A 20,085-nucleotide genomic window follows, 5' to 3' on the forward strand; every position below is an offset into this window, starting at 1 on the left:
TCTCGGCACTTTTGTCAAAAATCAATTGACCAAAAATGTGTGCATTTATTTCTTAGCTCTCTATTCCATTGGTCTATGCGTCTGTTTTTACAATAGTGCCATATTGTTTTGAGTACTTAGCTTTGTAGTATATTTTGAAGTAAGGTAGTGTGTGATGCCTCCAGCTTTGTTCCTTTTGTTCAACATTACTTTGGCTATTCAGGATCTTTTGTGATTCCATCAGAATTTTAGAATTGTTTTTTCAATTTTATAAAAAATGTCATCGGAATTTTGATAGATATGGCATTGAGTCTGTAGATAGCTTTGAGTGGTACTGACACATTAATAGTATTAATTCCTCCAATCCATAATCACAGGATCTCTTTTCATTTATTCTTCAATTTCTTTCATCAATGTTACATGGTTTTCTGTGTACAGGTCTTTTACCTCCTTGGTTGAATTTATTTCGAAGTATTTAATTTTCTGTAGCCATTATGAATATGATTTTGTTGTTTTCTTTTTTTTTGTTAGTGTATAAAAACACTACTGACTTTTGTAAGCTGATTTTGTATCCTGCAACTTTACAGAATTCATTAGTTTTAACAGTTTTGTCTGTTGTGTGCATGCGTGTGTGTGTGTGTGTGTGTGTGTGTGTGTGTGAAGTCTTAGGGTTTTCTGTATATAAGATCATGTTGTCTGCAAACAGGGACAATTTCACTTCTTCCTTTTCAATTCGGATGCCCTTTATTTCTTTTTTCTTCCTGCTCGCTTTAGCTAGGCTTTTCCAGTACTATGTTACATAGAAGTGGGGCATCCTTGTCTTGCTCTGTATCTTAGAGAAAAATTTCCAACTTTTCACTCTTGAGTATGATGTTAACTGTGGGTTTGTCATAGATGGCCTTTCTTGTGTTGAGGTACGGTCTTTCTATACCTAATTCATTGAGGTTTTTCTTTTTATCATGAAAGGATGTTGAATTTTGTCAAATGCTTTTTCTGTACCTATTGAGATGATTATATAATTTTTGTCCCTCATTCTGTTAATGTGGTATATATTACATATGTTGTGAGTGTAAGATTTTCCTATGTTGAACCACCCTTGAATCCCTGGGATAAATCCCACTTGATCATGGTGAATGATCCTCTTAGTGTCCTTTGAATTCTGTTTGCTAGTTTTTGTTTGAGGATTTTTGTATCTATGTTTATCAAAGATAAGGGCTTGTAATTTACTTTTCTTGTAGGGTCTAGGCTTTTCACCGATAGGAGACTTTTATTACTGATTCAATCTTTTTTACTTGTTATTGTTCTGTTCAGATTTTCTATTTCTTCATGATTCAGTCTGGATAGATTGTATGTGTTTAGGAATTTTTCCATTTCTTCTAGATTATCCAATTTGTGGGTATATAGTTGGTCTAACAGTGTCTTATGATCCCTTTGCATTACTGTAATGGTAATGTCATCAGTTGTGATGTCTCCTCTTTCAATTCTCGTTTTATTTACTTGAGTCTCTTCTCTGTTTTTCTTAGTCTAGGTAAAAGTTTGTTGCTTTGTTTATCTTTCAAAAAAAAAAAAAAAAACAAAACCAAGTTTTATTTCTGTTGCTCTTTTCTATTGTTTTTCTTGTCTCTAATTCATTTACTTTGAGTCTGATCTTTATTATTCCTTCCTTCTGCTAACGTTAGGGTTAAGGTGCAACATTAGGTCATTTGAAACACTTCTTTTTTGGTATAGGCATTAATTGGTATTAGCTAACCTTTGAACTGCTTTTGCTGCTCCTCATAAATTTTGGTATGCTGTGTCCCTTATTTGTCTCAAGGTATTTTTAAATTTCTCTTTTAATTACTTCACAGATCCATTTGTTTTTCAAAAGCATGTTGCTTAATTTCCATGTATTTGTGAATTTTCTAAAATTCCTCGTTATTATAGTTTTGTACCACTGTGGTCAGAAAAGAGACTTGACAGGATTTCAATCCTCTTCAATTTGTTCAGACTTGTTTTGTGGCCTAACATATGATCTAACATGGAATGGTCCACGTGTGCTTAGAAAAATGTATATTCTGCTGCTATTGTATGGAATGTTTTGTATTTGTCTGTTAGGTCCATTTGGTCTAAGGTATAGTTTAAGTCCAATTTCCTTATTGATTTTTTTCTCTGGATGATCTATCCACTGCTAAAAGCAAGATATTGAAGTCTCTTATTCTTATTGTTTGAGTCTCTCTCTCCCTTCAAGAATTTATTAATATTTGCTTTATATATTTAGGTGCTCCAATTTGGGTTGTACATATGTTTACAACTGTTGTATTCTCTTGATGAATTTACTCCATTGTCATTATATAATGATCTTATTTGTTTCATTTTACAGTTTTTGACTTAAAGTCTATTTTATATGATATATGTATAGCTACCCCTGCTCTCTTTTGGTTTCTATTTGCATGAGTATGTTTTTCTATCATTTTACTTTCTGTTTTACTTATTTCACATCTATGTGTGGTCTTAAAAATGAAGTGAGTCTCTTATAGGCAGAATATAGTTGGGTCTTTCTTTTTGATACCTTCAGCCATTCCATGTTTTTGATTGACAATTTTAATCCATTTTCATTCAAAGTAATTATTGATAAGCAAGGATTTACTACTGCCATTTTGTTATTTTTTTGTTGTTGTTTTGTAGATCATTTGCTTCGTTCTTCATCTCTATGGTCTTCCTTTGTATTAAATGGTTTTCTCCAGTGACATACTTTCTTACTTTCTATTTTCTGTGTATCTACTATAGGAGTTTTTTTTTTTTTTTTTTTTTTGCTTTATGGTTACTGTGGGGCTTATATAAAGCATCTTATGGTTATAACAGGTAATTTTAAGCTGATAACAGCTTGACTTTGATTGCATTAGAGAAACCTCCACACTGAGGACTTGCATTTCTAACAAGGTCCCAGGTGATGCTGATGATGCTAATTTGGGGTCCACACTCTAAGAACTACTGGCCTAGAACATTTACAAATTTCTATAGGCTTTGACATTTTGTGATTGAGAGTAACAAATAGTGGTCACTATCAATAAACTGACGATAAAACTATGTAACTTGGCATTCTAGATAATAAGCAACTAAGATATAGTTTGCCCATAATATATTCATCAGCATCTCCTGACAAGGTCTGTATAAAACTTGATGTAAATCCAATATTGATTCTACTTTCCATTTGAATACATGATGTACTTGATTGAATCGAGATTACATTTTAGAAATTTGTAGACATAACAGTCAATTTGCATGCAATCTGATTACTAAATGAGCTTGTCATTTAACATAATGATATTATATTATAACCTGCCCAGTGGTGTGAGTCTCTGATTACCTAACCTTCCTTGTAAAATATTTATCCCTAAGGCTGATGATAATGGAACTATAGTGATGGATAAATGAAATTTCTACTGTACTTCTGTATCTTAGAAAATTAAACCAAAATGCATTTATGGACCATCTAGTTTGTTTCTAGTCAGGACACAAGCTGCAAAATTTATTTTTCTTATCTATTATTCTTCTAGGTTCATGAGTTCTGACGGAAATATTCCTATTTTCCTGCTTAATACATACAGGGTAAGCTCATCAATTACACTGAAATTAATGTGGCATTTAGTGTAGATACTCTAAAATACATTTGCATTGAGTGTTTGACCTTTTACATTATTAAAAATTAGAAAGTGCCAAAATTTAACACAGCACAAATCCAAAAATAGAATTAGCATGCTTCTGAACTTTTTTATATTTTGTTCAACTATCTTCCAATAAGAATTTCTTGGCAGCAAAACCATCTAAGAAAACATAAGTAAAACTAATTTCCTAAGCTATGTGGATACCATTAATGACATCATTTATTATGCTAATTATAATAGAACAAGTAATTCTCTATGGCTGGGGCTCTAGTAGGCTGGAAGACTAAAAATGATCCCAGAAAAGAAAGAAATATAGATGGATACAATAAAAATTTCAGTTTAAAACTTTGAAATGTGTCCAAGAAACTTTGAAGAAAAAAGCAAAAACCCATACTTTCTCAAGTAGAAATTTAAATACACACATGTACTTCCCATATGCATACATAATCTTAGTTCCAAAACCACATAATTAAGATGCATTGTTATAATAGACTTTACCTTCATAATAAAGTAAAAAATGGGTTTGAAAGGATAGGCACCATTCATGTTACTTTTCTTAACAGCTTATTTATATACTTGTACCCCAAGAAGTTTCAGTTAAGCATATAAACTTTTAGCCAGTATTTCAAGAAAATGTGTATTGCTTGTTAACTGACAGTTCTCAAACATTACCATATATATGTTTTACATTAGATCAGGAGTTTTTGGTGAGAAATTATTTGGAAATACTATGGTCTGTTTGGTTTATTTTGTTTATTTCCCCACATGTGCGTAAGAGGGTTCTTAACAGTTATGGTTCTATGGAATATCAAGTGAAGAACATCAAACTGTAGAAACAGGTTCAATCAAAATTATAGCACCGCCTACTTTGCAGTGTAATTGTTTTATTTTTTATTACTTTTAGCACATCCAGAATACAGAAATATGTATTTTAAAAAGGATTACATCTATTTTATTTTGCATAGACTATTTAATCAATATATCTCAGGTCATTATTTCTCATTACTCACTTCTTTCATAAAACCTCACAAGGGCCTTCAAGAGCACCTTCACACCCTGTCCATCTCCACCCACTATAAAAGGACACAACATGTGAAATAAAACCAACCTATACGTGCTCATGAACTTTTACCCCTTTGAGATAAAAATACTTTCTTCATGACTTTACTGTCTCAACAGTATGTTTGCCTCTGTTAGAGAATAAACCATAAATGCAGGAGCTGTATTTCTTTATGTGCTGTGCAGTTCCTGATTTATTGATAGCTCTTAATCATAATAATCACCAAGTGAGTGGGTTTTGAATCTCTCCTTCATAAGCCTCCGTTTTAGCCATGAAATTATTTAAATGTAGCTTGCTGGGAATTACTGCCTTTGCTTCCACAGTACAAGGACTCCACCTTACTCTTTAAGCAGAAATTTATTTTGACCTTTCCCCTGTTCATATTCCTTCACACGTTATTTATCCAACAGGGCATATACTCCCTTTGGTAGATACTTGTCACCAAAGTCAAAGTCAGAAAATTTGACTACACAACAACAATACCAATTGGTAGTCTGTGTCAGTAACTGAGGCTGCAGAACAAGCGTATGTGTTAATATGAAAACATTTGACTTAAGATTTTCTGAGGAAATTAAGTAGTCTGGTTGAAGGTTGAACTGATTTGGTCCTGAATCTCATCCTCTATGGCATAATTCTGGCCATAGATTGAAGATAGAAATAACAATCACAAAAATCATTGTCCCAAATGTGGTAATGTGTTCATCCATAAACACAGATAAATAACAATTTTGTTAGTACATGCCACTGATTTTGTAGCCTACAGACTTAGAAAACATGGAGAGTTCATATAATGTGTATAATTTATCATAGTATCTCCTTAAAAAGTATCTGTTTCTAATTAAAATCAGAGTTAAAATAACTGACCATTGTATATATGTATATATTCTATTCTTACAGATTATGAAAACTCTGCCATCTCATAGTAAATTGAAGAATCGAACCATTTATCAATATAATTGAAAGGAGATTTTCTAAACGTCAACAGTACAAAATGTCTTCATTTTTCTGAGCAACTGACCTTCTTAGAATCATAAGCCCACTTTGGGATAATGAATTATAAAGTTAAAAGTCTTGTTTTTCATTGTCTCAGTGAAAACAACTTTCAATGAGACTCCTCAAGTCATCTGAACCTAAATCTTTATTCACCAAGTTAAAACAACAGACAAACATGGTCTCCCCCAGTCATTTTTCTCTTTGTATTGCTCTCTTCTGGGAACCCAGACATTAACCTTAAACATTTGGTTTAGGGAAAATCAATCCTCTTTCTGACATTTCTAGTTTGAATTACCTCTGTTTTCATTTGGCTGAATTGTTTTTGGTTTATATTTAACCAAAAGTCATGTGAAATAGAGAAATAAGGTAGAGTTTTTGTTAATTTAAACCAAAGTGACTATTTCTTCCTTCAACTTTTCTGCACTATACTTCTTCTACAGTAGGGGTCATAGCTATTTTTTAAAAATAAATCTGTTACTCACTTAATCTTCCCTTTGGAATTTCTTTCATTAGATTTATCAAGAGTAAATGAATTCTGTAAAATTGTGAGTCATCTTATTTCCTGCTTGGTGCATTTTTATACAGTTTTCTTGCATTTGACATATTAATTTCTTATTGCAGGTGGTTTTACATTTTATTTAAGAAGAATTTTCTCAATGTTGTACAAATGGATTTTCCTTTTTTCTTGCCTTACTATGTAGTGATTGGGAAACTTATCAAATGTCTGTGATATTGCTAGGAATTGTAATATTAACAAAAGAGCATTTTATAAAATTGTTATAATTACCAGATATACATGAAAATGTTTAGAAATTGTAATTCAACATAATTACTTTTACATTCAATAATTATTTAATATGGTAAAATGCTTCTGCAAAGTGTTAGGTGAAAATGGAGGCTTTATAATCAGATAAATCAATACAAAAATAGTATATGTAACATCATAAAACCAACCAAATTCTTAATAATGGACTTTCAATCTATCTTTCATATATCTTAATAGCTACTAATTATCATTTCTTCCTTTATTAAAGTTATTAAAATAAGAGCTAAAGGAGATAGTTTCTTATATCAATTCCTACTTTCTTTGGGTTAAATTTTTATAGAAAAGCATTGTGATTTATCTTTTGTGTTGGTCAGTTTTCTATTGCTATAAAGACTACCTAGGACTAGGGCAATTTATTAAAAAAAAAAAAGAGGTTTAGTTGGCTCACATTTCTGCAGGCTGTACAAGCATGGTGCCAGCATCTGTTCAGCTTCTGGTGAGGCCTCAGGAAGCTTTTAATCATAGAAGAAGGCCAAGGGAGAGCCAGCATATCACATGGTGAGAGAGAGAGAGAGAGAGAGAGAGAGAGAGAGAGAGAGAGAGAGCAAGACAAGGAGGCCTTGACAGACTCTTTGAAATAACCCGATTTCGTGTGAACTCACAGAGTGAGAACTCACTCATTACGGTGATGACAGCACCAGGACACTCATGAAGGATCCACCCTCATAAACCAAATATCTCCCACTAGACCCTCCTCCAACATTGGAGATTTTATTTCAACATGAGATTTGGAGGGGACAAAACCTCCAAATCATAACACCTTGCATTTTAATTTTAATAACAAAGACATAATTCTTTAGAAATTTGAGATAAGATTTCCATAACAAGTACTGATGGCTCCGTGACTTACTACGGGGTAACTTCTGGATAAGTTTGAGGATGTAACTCCATCATCAGTCAAGGAGTGTACTGAATACATGTGGCTTTCTTGCCATCATGTAGTTGAAAAATCGTTAGGTTGAACCATGATAAATCAGACACTATGTATATTTATTTGTTGTGGGCACTCTTTACCAGGAGAAAAAAGACACAGTTTCTGTTCTCAGGGAGCTTGTGATTTACTGTAGAAAGAGATGATTGCACTGTTAAACACATATTCATATAAAACATTATGTGCCTTATCATGGGAGGGTGGGGTTCAGATGATATGAGAGAACCCTTGGCATGGGTGGGCCATGGAGTGCATAGGGTGGAGGAAAAAGGGTTCTCAGAACTAGAGCATCATAAAAGGCCTCTGAAAGTGATGGTGTTAAAGAGGACTGAAATTTGAATTTTTCCTCCTTCCTTTGCCAATGTTATTTATAATATGTATTGACAATAGCTAACAGAAATTGCTTCTTATATAAGCCTTACTTTCTTTTACTCAAAACTTTGCAAAAACAATTCTGATTACTTTTACCTGGAGCAGGGAAAAGGAGCCTGGGTTAGGTTGCCCAGGCAGGGAAAAGCACATAAGATGGTTTTAATCTGAGAGAAAGAACAGTGACTTTTGGTAATTAAAACATCAGTATGGCTGACTTGGCAGCCCAGGTGGACCGTGTGAAGAGGTGGGAGAAAGTGGATGGAGAGAAAATACAGCCTACAGTGTAAAGGGCCTTAGAAGTCCTGGAAAGCAGTTCAGACTTTAAACACAATGACCCTGGGAGTCATGACAATGGGACCATAGCAGTCATTTCTACTAAGACCATGCTTGCTGCAATGCAACAGATGGATTGCAGCAGGCTGTAGAGAAGACAAGTTTGGGAAACCACTTATGTGGCTATTTCAACAGTTTATGTAATCTGCCAATATTTGATGGCCTTGAAATTATCATTTAAAAATAGAACTATTAAAAATTAATTAATGAATTTCAATTTGGCACTTAATAGCAAAAGCAAGGAAGCAAAAAAAAAAAAAGATCAAGAAACAACCTAGATGCCTGACAACGAGTGTTGGTTATATTAATGATGCTACAGATATATGGACTAGAATACAATATAGCCGTTATAAATGATGTTGTTTAAGAATATTCATGATTGGGGAAAATGCCCAAGACATGTTGCTAAGGAAAAGGCTGATTAAAAAGTAGTCTTAAAGCCATGAGTCACTGAAAAACAAACAAACAAAAACCCAAAACAACAGCAACAAAACAAAAAAAACCCTCATCAAACTAAAGAAAAAAGCTGGGCATACGTTTATACCCAAATACCAATACAATTGTCTCTGGAGATGTGAATTTTAAAATAAAAAATTTCACTTTATCCTTGGTGCTCTTTTCTTTTTCCAAATTTTCTTTGGTGGCCATACATTATTTTACTCAGAAATACACATACTTTAAAATAGATTTGTTTGTTGTAACAATAAAATCATTAAAGAAACATTTCAGAAGTCATATATCATGTTATTTGAAAAGAACGTAGTGTAGAGAAAAGTCACACATTTTTTGAAGAACAAAACACCATTCTCCTGCCTCAGCCTGCTGAGTAGCTGGGACTACAGGCCCCTGCCACCATGCCCGGCTAATTTTTTCTTTTTTCGTATTTTTAGTAGAGAGGGGGTTTCACCGTGTTAGCCAGGATGGTCTTGATCTTCTGACTTCGTGATCTGCCTGCCTCGGCCTCCCAAAGGGTAGTGATAACATTTCTAATCTGTGCAGTGTCCAAACTGCTCAGTGGCTGATTCAGAAAGGCCAGGTTAAATAAGGGCACGTGATATGAACCACTGTAAATATGATATCCCGTGCTTTTCAGAGGTCACTTTCATAAGTAAGAAAAATGGGGGGGGGGGGGGGGGAAGGGATGGCATTGGGAGTTATGCCTGATGTAAATGACGAGTTGATGGGTGCTGACGAGTTGATGGGTGCAGCACACCAACAAGGCACATGTATACATATGTAACAAACCTGCACATTGTGCACATGTACCCTAGAACTTAAAGTATAATAAAAAGAAAAAAAAAACAATCTTTCTGAAACTATTATAGAACGGAAATAGAAAGTCTGAAGACAAAATATTCACATGAACACTTTTGCCCCCAAATTATCAGTTCTGACAAAATAAAGTAACAAAGCTTTTTGTGTTAAAGCAATTGTATTACACATGTATACAGATAAAGTACATTGGATGAATCATGTTTAATAATAGCACTTAATATCTTTTCCAGAAGCATAATGGGTAATTTTTCCAGCATAAGTGATTTATGAAAAAAAGAACTAAACAGAAACAAAATAAATGCAGGATGATTTAGCTTCTTTGTTATAAGCAATTTGAAAATATAATGGGGAAGAGGAGAAACTAATTGTAATACTGGAAAATTTTAAAATCCCACCTAATGAGAAGTCATTTGGTAAGCAGGGTATCTAAAGGAAAATATTAAAATACTCTGAAATTAGGTAAATCCATAGATTAGTGGCTTTATATTTCATTTGCGGTTTCAGTGCAATAGAAAAAGTAAGCCAAATTGAATGGCTCTTATTTTTTTTTGTGTGTGTGTTTTTAATAGAACATAGGGAAATAAAGAAAAACTAAAAATAGTAAAAATAATTCCATAAAAATAAGCTGAATTGCAAATCTTTCTTTCCTGCTGATTTCAATTTGTTGCCTTAAAATTGTATATGCTGGGAACCGATTCCCACCCCTTGAAAGACAGCCATTATAATTACTTTTATTTCCTTTTATATCAAAGTCAAATGGCTTGGAGAATCAAGTTGTGTCATTAAGTTTAGAGGTTGCTCAGCTGATATCTGAGACTGAAGCCACTGAAGTGTGAGATAACCGTAATAAAATGGCTCGGTCATTGAGGGCACCCTAAAACTGATTGATTCTCAGAATAGAACCACACCTCAGATTTATTATGCTGTATCTTCCACAAATGGCTGAAGCAGTCTGATTACTTAAGACATTGATTCTGCATGATAAACCTATTACATTTATATCCCATGGCCAAAACTTGTTGTGGAAGTAGTTTTCTTTATAGCGTTTACTGACTTGCTGGGGGCATTTTATGATCTTGAATGCTTGTCAGGAAAATATTGGAGATAATCAAGCAATGCTGAAGAGCTACATGTGCCTTTCTGTTTATACAGAGTTGATGCAGAAACATTTTATGCTTTTTTCAACTTTTTTCCAAGAACGGACAATTTTAGTGATTTCAGAATGACAGGTGCTTTTCATAGTTGATTCTGTTAGTTTTTAGGTCAAAGACGAGTCAGGATTAATAATCTCATTTACAAAATGAGGTTAGGTGTTCCTAAATTTCAGATATTTAATCTTTAGCTCGTCTTCAGCATATTGCTGCTTACGATAAACTTCTTAAAAAATAGGAACTTCTAATTTTGAAACATCTTAATGGATTATAGAAAACCATCTGAAAACATTTAAAATGTCCTGTGAAGAAGTATTTCCTTTTAGCTCACAACTCCATTTTTTTTTTTTGCTTATAGGTAAGTATACTAGTAATAATAGTAATACTTGGTAACAATAACAGCAAAAATGATGACAGTTAAGGGTGAATGTAAGTTTACTATGTACTAGGGTCCATGTTTTCAATAATTACATTAAATTCTGTTTACAATCCAGTGACTTGATAAAATGATTTTTAGTTCTGTTTTGTACATTAACAAACAGAGACAATATAGTTGTTAAGTGTCCTGCCTGCAGTTGTATTGCTAGTACTTGACAGAGGATTCCAATGAAGTTGGTCTCATCTCAAAACCATCCTCTCTGCTATGAAGGATAACAATAGGAATAAGTTGAAGTTAAAGAACAGATCATGAAGTGAAAATGCTTGTCTCTAACAAAAACTCGTAAATGGTAATAAAGAAAATTACAGAGAAAAATTACATAGAGGCAACACTTTGTTGTTGTTGAGACAGAGTCTCACTTTGTCACCCAGGCTGGAGTGCAGTGGCGCAATCTCGGCTCACTGCAAGCTCCACCTCCTGGGTTCCCGCCATTCTCCTCCCTCAGCCTCCCAAGTAGCTGGGACTACAGGTACCACCACCTCGTCCGGCTAATTTTTTTGTATTTTTAGTAGAGACGGAGTTTCACCGTATTAGCCAGGATGGTCTCGATCTCCTGACCTCGTGATCCGCCCGTCTCGGCCTCCCAAAGTGCTGGGATTACAGGCATGAGCCACCGCGCCTGGCCAACGATCACTTTTTTTAGCGCACTAGTGCCTGCCTTAATATTTGATGAAAGAACGAAGAAGAAATGACTACAATATAAGGCTTAGTGATAGCACTATGAGGAAGTAAGAAAATATTACAACCTAAAAACTAGGGAGAATAAGCTCTATGCAATGCTATCTGTAATACCAAATAGAAAACAGTAAGTGCCAAATAAGAAAAGGAGGAAAAAAATGTCATGGCAATTCAAAAGAGGAAAAGTTACATCTCATTGGTAAAACAGTGAGAAAGTCTTAATAAGTAGAAGACATGTGATTTGCAATAATAGTTATGTCAACTTTATTCTGTATATTTTAAAAATTAGTAGACTAAAAATTGGGCTGTTATTTTTCCTAGTGCTAGCAAAATAGAGGATTACTGCCTCTGCTTTGTTTATATTCTGCCTTAATGTATGAGCGTATTTTGTAAAGGTTAATATCATCTCAAGATGTTAACTGCCTGAGGCAACACTCTAACAACTTTACAACTTCACATTTTTCACATTTAATATGCATTTTCAGTGGGTAAAATTATCTGACTACAGTGATGGCGGCATTTCATTCCCATAAAAAAGATGTAACTCTTCTCAAAGAATCTTAGATGAGTTATATCTGAGCAATGCCAACACATAATTAAATTTAAAATCATTTCTATTCTTTTCAGTTGGTGAGAAGCCCTATCATTTGGGGTAGGTTTTGTGCAGGTGTAAAGTATTGGTTTTTAATTATTTCCTGATAAATACAGGCAATTTCATCTATCAGGAGGTAAGTTAGTAATTGGAAATAGTCGATTAATTTCAAAGAAATTACTAGATTGACACATACAATTTCCAGCAAGAGTTATCACTATAGTCCAGCTTAGTCAGTTCATCAAAAATAAGCTCTTTTCAAGAATCTTACTAAAGAAAAACATTAAGTCAGACTCAGGATTTATTTAATCCAAACTTTAACCTCTTTTCAAGACACCAGCTTCAGGCGGAGCTATGTAACAGCAAATAACTTCACTATTCTAGGCTGCTCAAGAAACGAGCATGAGAATTACAAGCCAATGCTGCACAGATTCCTGCAGCTGGCTTCACAGTGTGGAGATCCTGACTGTGCCTCTTTTCTGGACACGTGTACTTGGTCTAGTATTTTTACACATGTGCTAATTTGACAGGTACACTTTCTAAATTCATTCATGATGGGGAATTGCCAGTGACTTTAATCTTTCCATAAACTTTCATAAGACTGGTCTTTTTTTTGAAATCGATGTGTGCTATGTTTTGTGCACAGCACACTCTATTTTTAAGGATAGGTGTGTTAATGCCTATCAGAACTCTTACTGACAAAGTACCATCAAAGATGGTGCAGTCTTATGTTCTTAGAAGGCTGGCAAACAGGTGAAAGTGAATAGAAATTGCTGTCTTGTGGCCAGCATGTATTAGGCTTATGTATGTTAATAAAAAGTTAATTAAAATGGAAAGAATGGGCAAGGAGGGCACTCTGCTATTATCATTGGAGACAGATTCTTGGTTAACAGTTTCTCATTATGTGGAATGGCAGAATTGGGCATCAGAGAAATTATTTGTAAATGTGGATCCAAAAGCCTTCTTACAAAAGCAAGCTAGGCTCATCTGTGAGTTTCCAAGACCCTTCTTTGGAATTTTCATCCTTTCCATCACGCTGTTACTGAGCTCACATTGAAGCAACAGGAGTTGCTGGGATCCTTCTCTGCCTCATCCAGTAATTGGGACTCTGGCCACAGCCAGCTTTCCCTGCACTGCCGCTGCCCAGATAATTGCCGTGACATTTCATTTCTCTCTTCTCTGAAAGAAACATTCAGGCAGAAAACTCATTCTTCTAGAAAGTGCCCCAGGCCCTCTGTTACAGGGTGAGTGCGGATCACAGTTCAGTGGCTGGCTCTTTCCCTGCATGGTCGAAGCTGCTTTCCACGGTTTGATTACTCAGAGGAAAATAAACCTGAGCAGGCACATAGAGTTGTCTCTTCTTTCCCACTTGTTAGGTGGTGGTTAAAAGCAGATAAAACTTCTCCTTAAAGACCTTTACTTTGAGTGCTGCAAGACATTCCATTTATCCTGACTGCCAAATGCAGAAAATTCCCACACGGGCTGTCGTTAAATCAATCAGTGTGTATAATGAACGAATTTTGTTATAAAGAAGGCCTGGCCCTTTGCCTAGCACACAGTTGGTGCTTAGTAAACATTTGTTAAATGAATACAGGCGTCAGAGAACTGGAACCTTTTTCTCACATTAAACAATGTTGTTCCAAGATCTTTGTCTTGATTTCTGCTTTCTCTGGCAACTGGGTTGTGCTGTCTTTCAATATATTACCATTAAGTTTTGTAAGATGTTCCTACACACTGTTTCATAATTCAAAATATAAATATATTTTTAGCTCTATAGAAATAGCCTGATATCCTTCATCACATATTTTTAAAGAATGAAAGATTTCTACGCCCATTGTAAAACATTCTGAATGAAAAAAATGGAAGGGCTAAGCATTTTAAAGCTTAAACAGCCTTTGCTATCAACTGATGTATATCTTATATGAGAACTGTACAGCTCAGAGCTGATCATCCACTTTTCTTGGTTGTTTAAGAGGTTAGTGAACAAACTGGGTTGAAAACTCAGGCGTCCTAACTCCAAGAATAATGGAGTTATTGTAAATGAAGTTATATCAGACGTCCCCAACCTTTTAGCACCGGGGACCAGTTTCACGGAAGACAATTTTTCCATGGATCAGGGTGGGGAATGGTTTCAGGATGATTCCAGTGCATTACATTTATTTTGCACTTTATTTCTATTATTACATTGTAATATATAATGAAATTATTATACGACTCACCATAATGTAGAATCAGTGGGAGCCTGGGCTTGTTTTCCTGCAACTAAACAGTCCCATCTGGGGGTGATGGGAGACAGTGACAGATCATCAGGCATTAGATTCTCATAAGGAGCATGGAGCCTAAATCCCTTGCATGCGCAGTTCACAATAGGGTTCATGCTCCTTTGAATCTCATGCCGCTGATCTGATAGGAGGTAGAGCTCAGGCAGGAATGAGTGATGGGGAGCGGCTGTAAATACAAATGAAGTTTCACTAGCTTGCCCGCTGCTCACCTGCTCTGTGGTCTAGTTTCTAACAGGCCATAAACCAGTATTGGTCCTTGGCCTGGTGATTGAGACCCCTGCTTTGCATCCTATCTAGAAGTAGAATATGAGGAGTATGGTGATGGAGTGGAATCTTACTCAACTCATTTGGCATATCTGTTCTGAAATCCCATTCTGTGAAATAAGAAACATTGTCAATGTTCCCACTGCCAGTATTCCTAAGGCAAAGTACTACCTCATTTAATGAAACAGAAACAGTGGATTTTAGAGCTGAAAAATCAATGGTTAAAAAAAAACACATATTTTGATGGAATTGAAAATAGGCATTCATTTTACATTTAGTTACTTTCTCCTTTCGCTAATGAGATTAATGCAGACCTCTAGCAGGGTGCTTGCCCTAGAACAGTACAAAAGGCAGATACTTCTGTAGAAAGCTAGCTAAAAGGAATTTGAGTATTTGACAGAATCATGTATAATTGAACAGTACTGGGGATGCTTGGGAGGGAAGCCGTGAAGACGGGGCCCCAGTGACATGGAAAGTAAGCAGGATCCAAGTGATGACCACCATGACACATATCAGGATTATTTCAAAAATTTACTGAGCAAAATGAAAAATTTCCATTCAGGGTGTTGGGAGAGCGGTCTGCCATTTATCACTAAGAGTATTCATCTGAAGCTTCATAATTCTGTCAGATATTAAATAAAAACAAATAGAAAGAGGAGTATTTGGCTAAACTTAATGTCTATGATATCACAGCATCTCAACAAGACAAGAGAAGAGGCCTCAGTTTCTTTGAGTGTGGCTTTTACTTTAATATCCCCCTGGGCTTTTGTCCTATAATTCTTGGTGTAGGGTTATTTTTCTTCAAGGAACAATGAAAATGCCATTTATTTTTCCCATAGTGGTGATTTCTTTCTCTCCAGATGTGCAGAAGATGTTGGGGAAAGTGCTATCTCTTTTAAGAAATCTTTTCTCCTCAGTAGTGAAAAGAACTCTGAAAACTTGGGTTTAAATTCTGGCTCTGTCACGTTCCAGTTATATGATTTAATGCAATGTTTCCTAAAAGTAAGAAAATTGTTACACTGAACCCTTTCCTCAGATCCCTAGGAGTCTTAAGTTCCCGTTTAAAAAAGATTGTATTTAAAATAAAACATTATTTTGTTATTGTGATATAGGTGTCCATGCAACCATAATTACACATGTAAAGTGGCCCTGGAGTTGTGTGGAACTAAAGCAATGTCACTTTATGAAACTCTGGTGCAGTAATCAACTAGCTGGCCTTTCTGTCAACACCTTGGTCTCGCCATTAGCCAACACTTTATGTGTGGACCATCAGTTGGACACAAATTCCTTGGAGATAGGTAAAAATAGTATATGCCTAGGACAGTGCCTTGTGTTTGTAGATAACTATTTGTGGATGCTATTCTAAATTAAATGGATATGTCTGTTTTTGTTACTGTTTCAAAAATTCTATAACCTGAAAATCATGGTCAAAGTCTGAAAACTCACCTGAGAACTATAAGTCAATCTACTACTGAGTTACTGTTCTCAGCTTTCAGCCTGTGAAGCAGTATACAAATGATAGTTTCTTGATCCTCTGGTACCATTTATTAAAAGTAGGACATTTAATACAATAAAAGAAAAATGATGCTGCAAGTAATAGTTTCTAATATTGGATATTTATCTATTTCCTAGAAGATGACGGGCTATAAAATTGAATACATTTTGTCACTAAGTTATTCTTCATTTTCAATGTCAGTCTTTGTTTCAATGGATCATTACTAATTTTCTTTTTTTTTTTTTTTTTTTTTTTTTTTTGAGGCGGAGTCTGGCTCTCTTGCCTAGGCTGGAGTGCAGTGGCCGGAACTCAGCTCACTGCAAGCTCCGCCTCCCGGGTTCACGCCATTCTCCTGCCTCAGCCTCCCGAGTACCTGGGACTACAGGCGCCCGCCACCTCGCCCAGCTAGTTTTTTGTATTTTTTAGTAGAGACGGGGTTTCACTGTGTTAGCCAGGATGGTCTCGATCTCCTGACCTCGTGATCCGCCCGTCTCGGCCTCCCAAAGTGCTGGGATTACAGGCTTGAGCCACCGCGCCCGGCCGATCATTACTAATTTTCAATGGAGACTATTATTTCTTGTTTTTCTATAATTTGCATTACTTTTTATTATCTCCTGAAGGACGATTTAGCAAATTGATCAAAGACAGCAAAACCTGGAAAAGCATGTAACATGTTGTAATTACAAGGTTCAAAGGACTTATTATTATTTTTGATGGGTGAGATTCTCTTACATACTGGAATTTGGGTCACAGTAGCAATGCACCTAGTTAGAGCAATGAGACAAGAGAAAGAAATAAAGAGCAGCCAAATTCAAAAGGAATAAGTTAAATTATCCTTGTTTGCAGATGATATAATCTAATATTTGGAAAAAACTAAGGACGCCACCAAAAAAACTATTAAAAAAAATTTAGTTAAGTTGCAGGATACAAAATCAACATATGAAAATCAGTAGCATTTCTATATGTCAGCAGCAAACAATCAAAAAGGAATTAACCAAGGAATGAAAGATCTCTACAACAAAAACTATAAAACACTGATGCAAGAAATTGAAGAGGGCACCAAAAAATGGAAAGATATTCCATGTTCATGGATTGGAATAATCCATATTGTTAAAATTGCCATATTACCTAGCAATCTACAGATTCAGTGAAATTCCTATCAGAATACCAATAATATTCTTCACAGAAACAGAAAAGACAATAAAACTACAAAAGATACAGAATAGCCAAAGCTATCCTGAGCAAAAAGAACAGAACTGGAAGAATCACATTACTCAACTTCACATTATAATACAGAGCTATAGTAACCAAAACAGCATAATAATAGCATAAAACAGAGACACAGACCAATGGGAGAGTATAGGGGACCGATAAATAAATTCATACCTCTATAGTGAATTCATTTTTGACAAAGGCACCAGGAACATGCATTGGGGAAAGGACCATTTCTTCAATAAATGGTGCTGGGAAAACCGAATATCTATATGTAGAAGAATAAAACTAGATCCTTATCTCTCAGCATATACAAAAACCAAATGAAAATGGATTAAAGACTTAAATCTAAGACCTGAAACTATGCAACTATTGAAAGAAAACATTGGAGACACAATCTAGGACATCGGACTGGGCAAATATTTCTTGAGTAATACCCCCACAAACACAGGCAACCCAAGCAAAAATGGACAAATGGGATCACATCAAGTTAAAAAGCTTCTACAACAAAGGAAACAATCAACAAAGTAAAGAGACAATTCATACAATGAGAGAAAATATCTGCAAACTCCCCATCCAATAAGGGATAATAACCAGAATATATAAGGAGCTCAAAGAACTCTATAGGAAAAAAATCTAGTAATCTGATTTTAAAATGGGCAAAAGATCCAGGTAGACATTTCTCGAAAGAAGACATACAAATGGCAAACAGGTATATGAAAAGCTGCTCAGCATCACTGATCAGAGAAATGCAAATTAAAACTATATTGAGGTATCATCTTACCCCAGTTAAAATGGCTTTTATTCAAAGGACAGACAACAACAAATGCTGGTGAGGATGTGGAGAGAAGGGAGTCCTCACACCCTACTGGTGGGAATGTAAGTTAGTATAACTACTATAGAGAATAGTTTGGAGGTTCCTCAAATAACCAAAAGTAGAGCTACCACATGATCCAGCAATCCATAAGGTATATTCCCAGAAGAAAAGAAATCAGTGTATTGAAGAGTTAGCTGAACTTCCATGTTTATTGCAGCCCTATTGACAATAACTCAGATTTAGAAGCAACCTAAGTATCCATTAACAGGTAAATGGATAAAGACATATTCAGCTATAAAAAGAATGAGATCCTGTCATTCGTAACAACATGGATAGAATTTGAGGTCATCACTTAAACTGAAACAAACCAGGCACAGAAAAACAAACTTTGCATGTTCTTAGTTGTGGGAGCTAAAAATTAAAACAATTGACCTCATGGAGATAGAGAGTAGAATGGTGGTTACTAGAGGATGGGTAGGGTGGGGAAGGGTGGGGAAAGGTGGGGAAGGGTGGGGAAGGGTGGGGAAGGGTGGGGAAGGGTGGGGAAGGGTGGGGAAGGGTGGGGAAGGGTGGGGAAGGGTGGGGAAGGGTGGGGAAGGGTGGGGAAGGGTGGGGAAGGGTGGGGAAGGGTGGGGAAGGGTGGGGAAGGGTGGGGAAGGGTGGGGAAGGGTGGGGTAGGGTGGGGAAGGGTGGGGAAGGGTGGGGAAGGGTGGGGTAGGGAAGGGTGCAGTAGGGTGGGGTAGGGTGGTTAATGGGTACAGAAATATAGTTAGATGGAATAAATAAGACCTAGTATTTGATAGCACAACAGGATGGCTACAGTCAACAACAATTTATTGAACATTTAAAAATAACTAGAAGACTATATTTGGATTGTTTGTAACACGAAGAAAAGATCAATGTTTCAGGTAATTTACCCTGATGTGATTGTTCTGCACTGTATGCCCATATCAATATATCTCATGAATCCTATATATAGCTATGTACCCACAAAAATAAAATTTCTAAAAAAAAAAAAAAAAGCCCAATAGCATTCAACCCTGCATTACTGTGTATATTGCTAAATATAGAAAACCAAGATCTTAATATTGTCTATATAGTATTTTAAGAATATAAATATTCTTATTTAGCATATGCTTTAGATTGCATAATTAATTATAAACACGTTCTAGACCTTATAATTTAGTGGTTCTTAGAAACAACAATTTTTTTTTAAAGTTATACTTTAAGTTCTGGGATACATGTGCAGAACCTGCAGGTTTGTTACAAAGTTATACATGTGCCATGGTGGTTTGCTGCACCCATCAACCCATCACAGGTTTTAAGCTCTGCATGTATTAGGTATTTCTCCTCATGCTATCCCTCCCCTTGCCCCCTCCAACCCATGACAGGCCCCGGTGTGTGATGTTCCCTCCCTCCCTGTGTCCTTGTGTTCTTATTGTTCAACTCCCACTTAGGAGTGAAACATGTGGTGAAACACAGCAACTTTTAAATTTGCACAGGTGCCTGGTGCTTCTCCTGATGGATTAAGAGACATCCTCTCCTTTGACAAAACCTCTGGTCACAGATAATAGAGGACTTGGGGTTTGGTCTGTACCCTCTTGTTCAACCCTGAGGACCTTGGTCTTGTTACTCCATTGTAGCAACAAAGAGGAGTCAATAATGCCTTTTCAATACTGTGCATGTGAAGTCACAGGGGACGAAAAGTGTCTTTGTGTTTCAGAAATAGTGGAACATCACCA

The 20,085-nt window shown here is 35.7% G+C and overlaps 1 protein-coding gene and 1 long non-coding RNA gene across 3 annotated transcripts in view; one reads left to right on the forward strand and one right to left on the reverse strand.

Moving 5' to 3' along the window:
* DOK6 (docking protein 6) overlaps positions 1-20,085 on the reverse strand; it is a 436,008-nt gene that overhangs the window by 36,420 nt on the left and 379,503 nt on the right. The window lies entirely within an intron of this gene.
* LOC123569990 (uncharacterized) overlaps positions 1-20,085 on the forward strand; it is a 67,994-nt gene that overhangs the window by 4,367 nt on the left and 43,542 nt on the right. The window contains exons 2-3 of one of the 2 annotated variants that reach the window (XR_006693883.2): positions 3,516-3,567; positions 5,581-8,411. This is a non-coding gene — a long non-coding RNA (uncharacterized lncRNA). Of the gene's footprint in view, positions 1-3,515; positions 3,568-5,580; positions 8,412-20,085 lie in introns of those variants that run through there. The other variant, XR_012427062.1, reaches the window with a different exon arrangement.

The sequence above is a fragment of the Macaca fascicularis genome, chromosome 18 (assembly GCF_037993035.2).
Source record: "Macaca fascicularis isolate 582-1 chromosome 18, T2T-MFA8v1.1".
In the NCBI taxonomy this organism is placed as follows: Eukaryota; Metazoa; Chordata; class Mammalia; order Primates; family Cercopithecidae; genus Macaca; species Macaca fascicularis.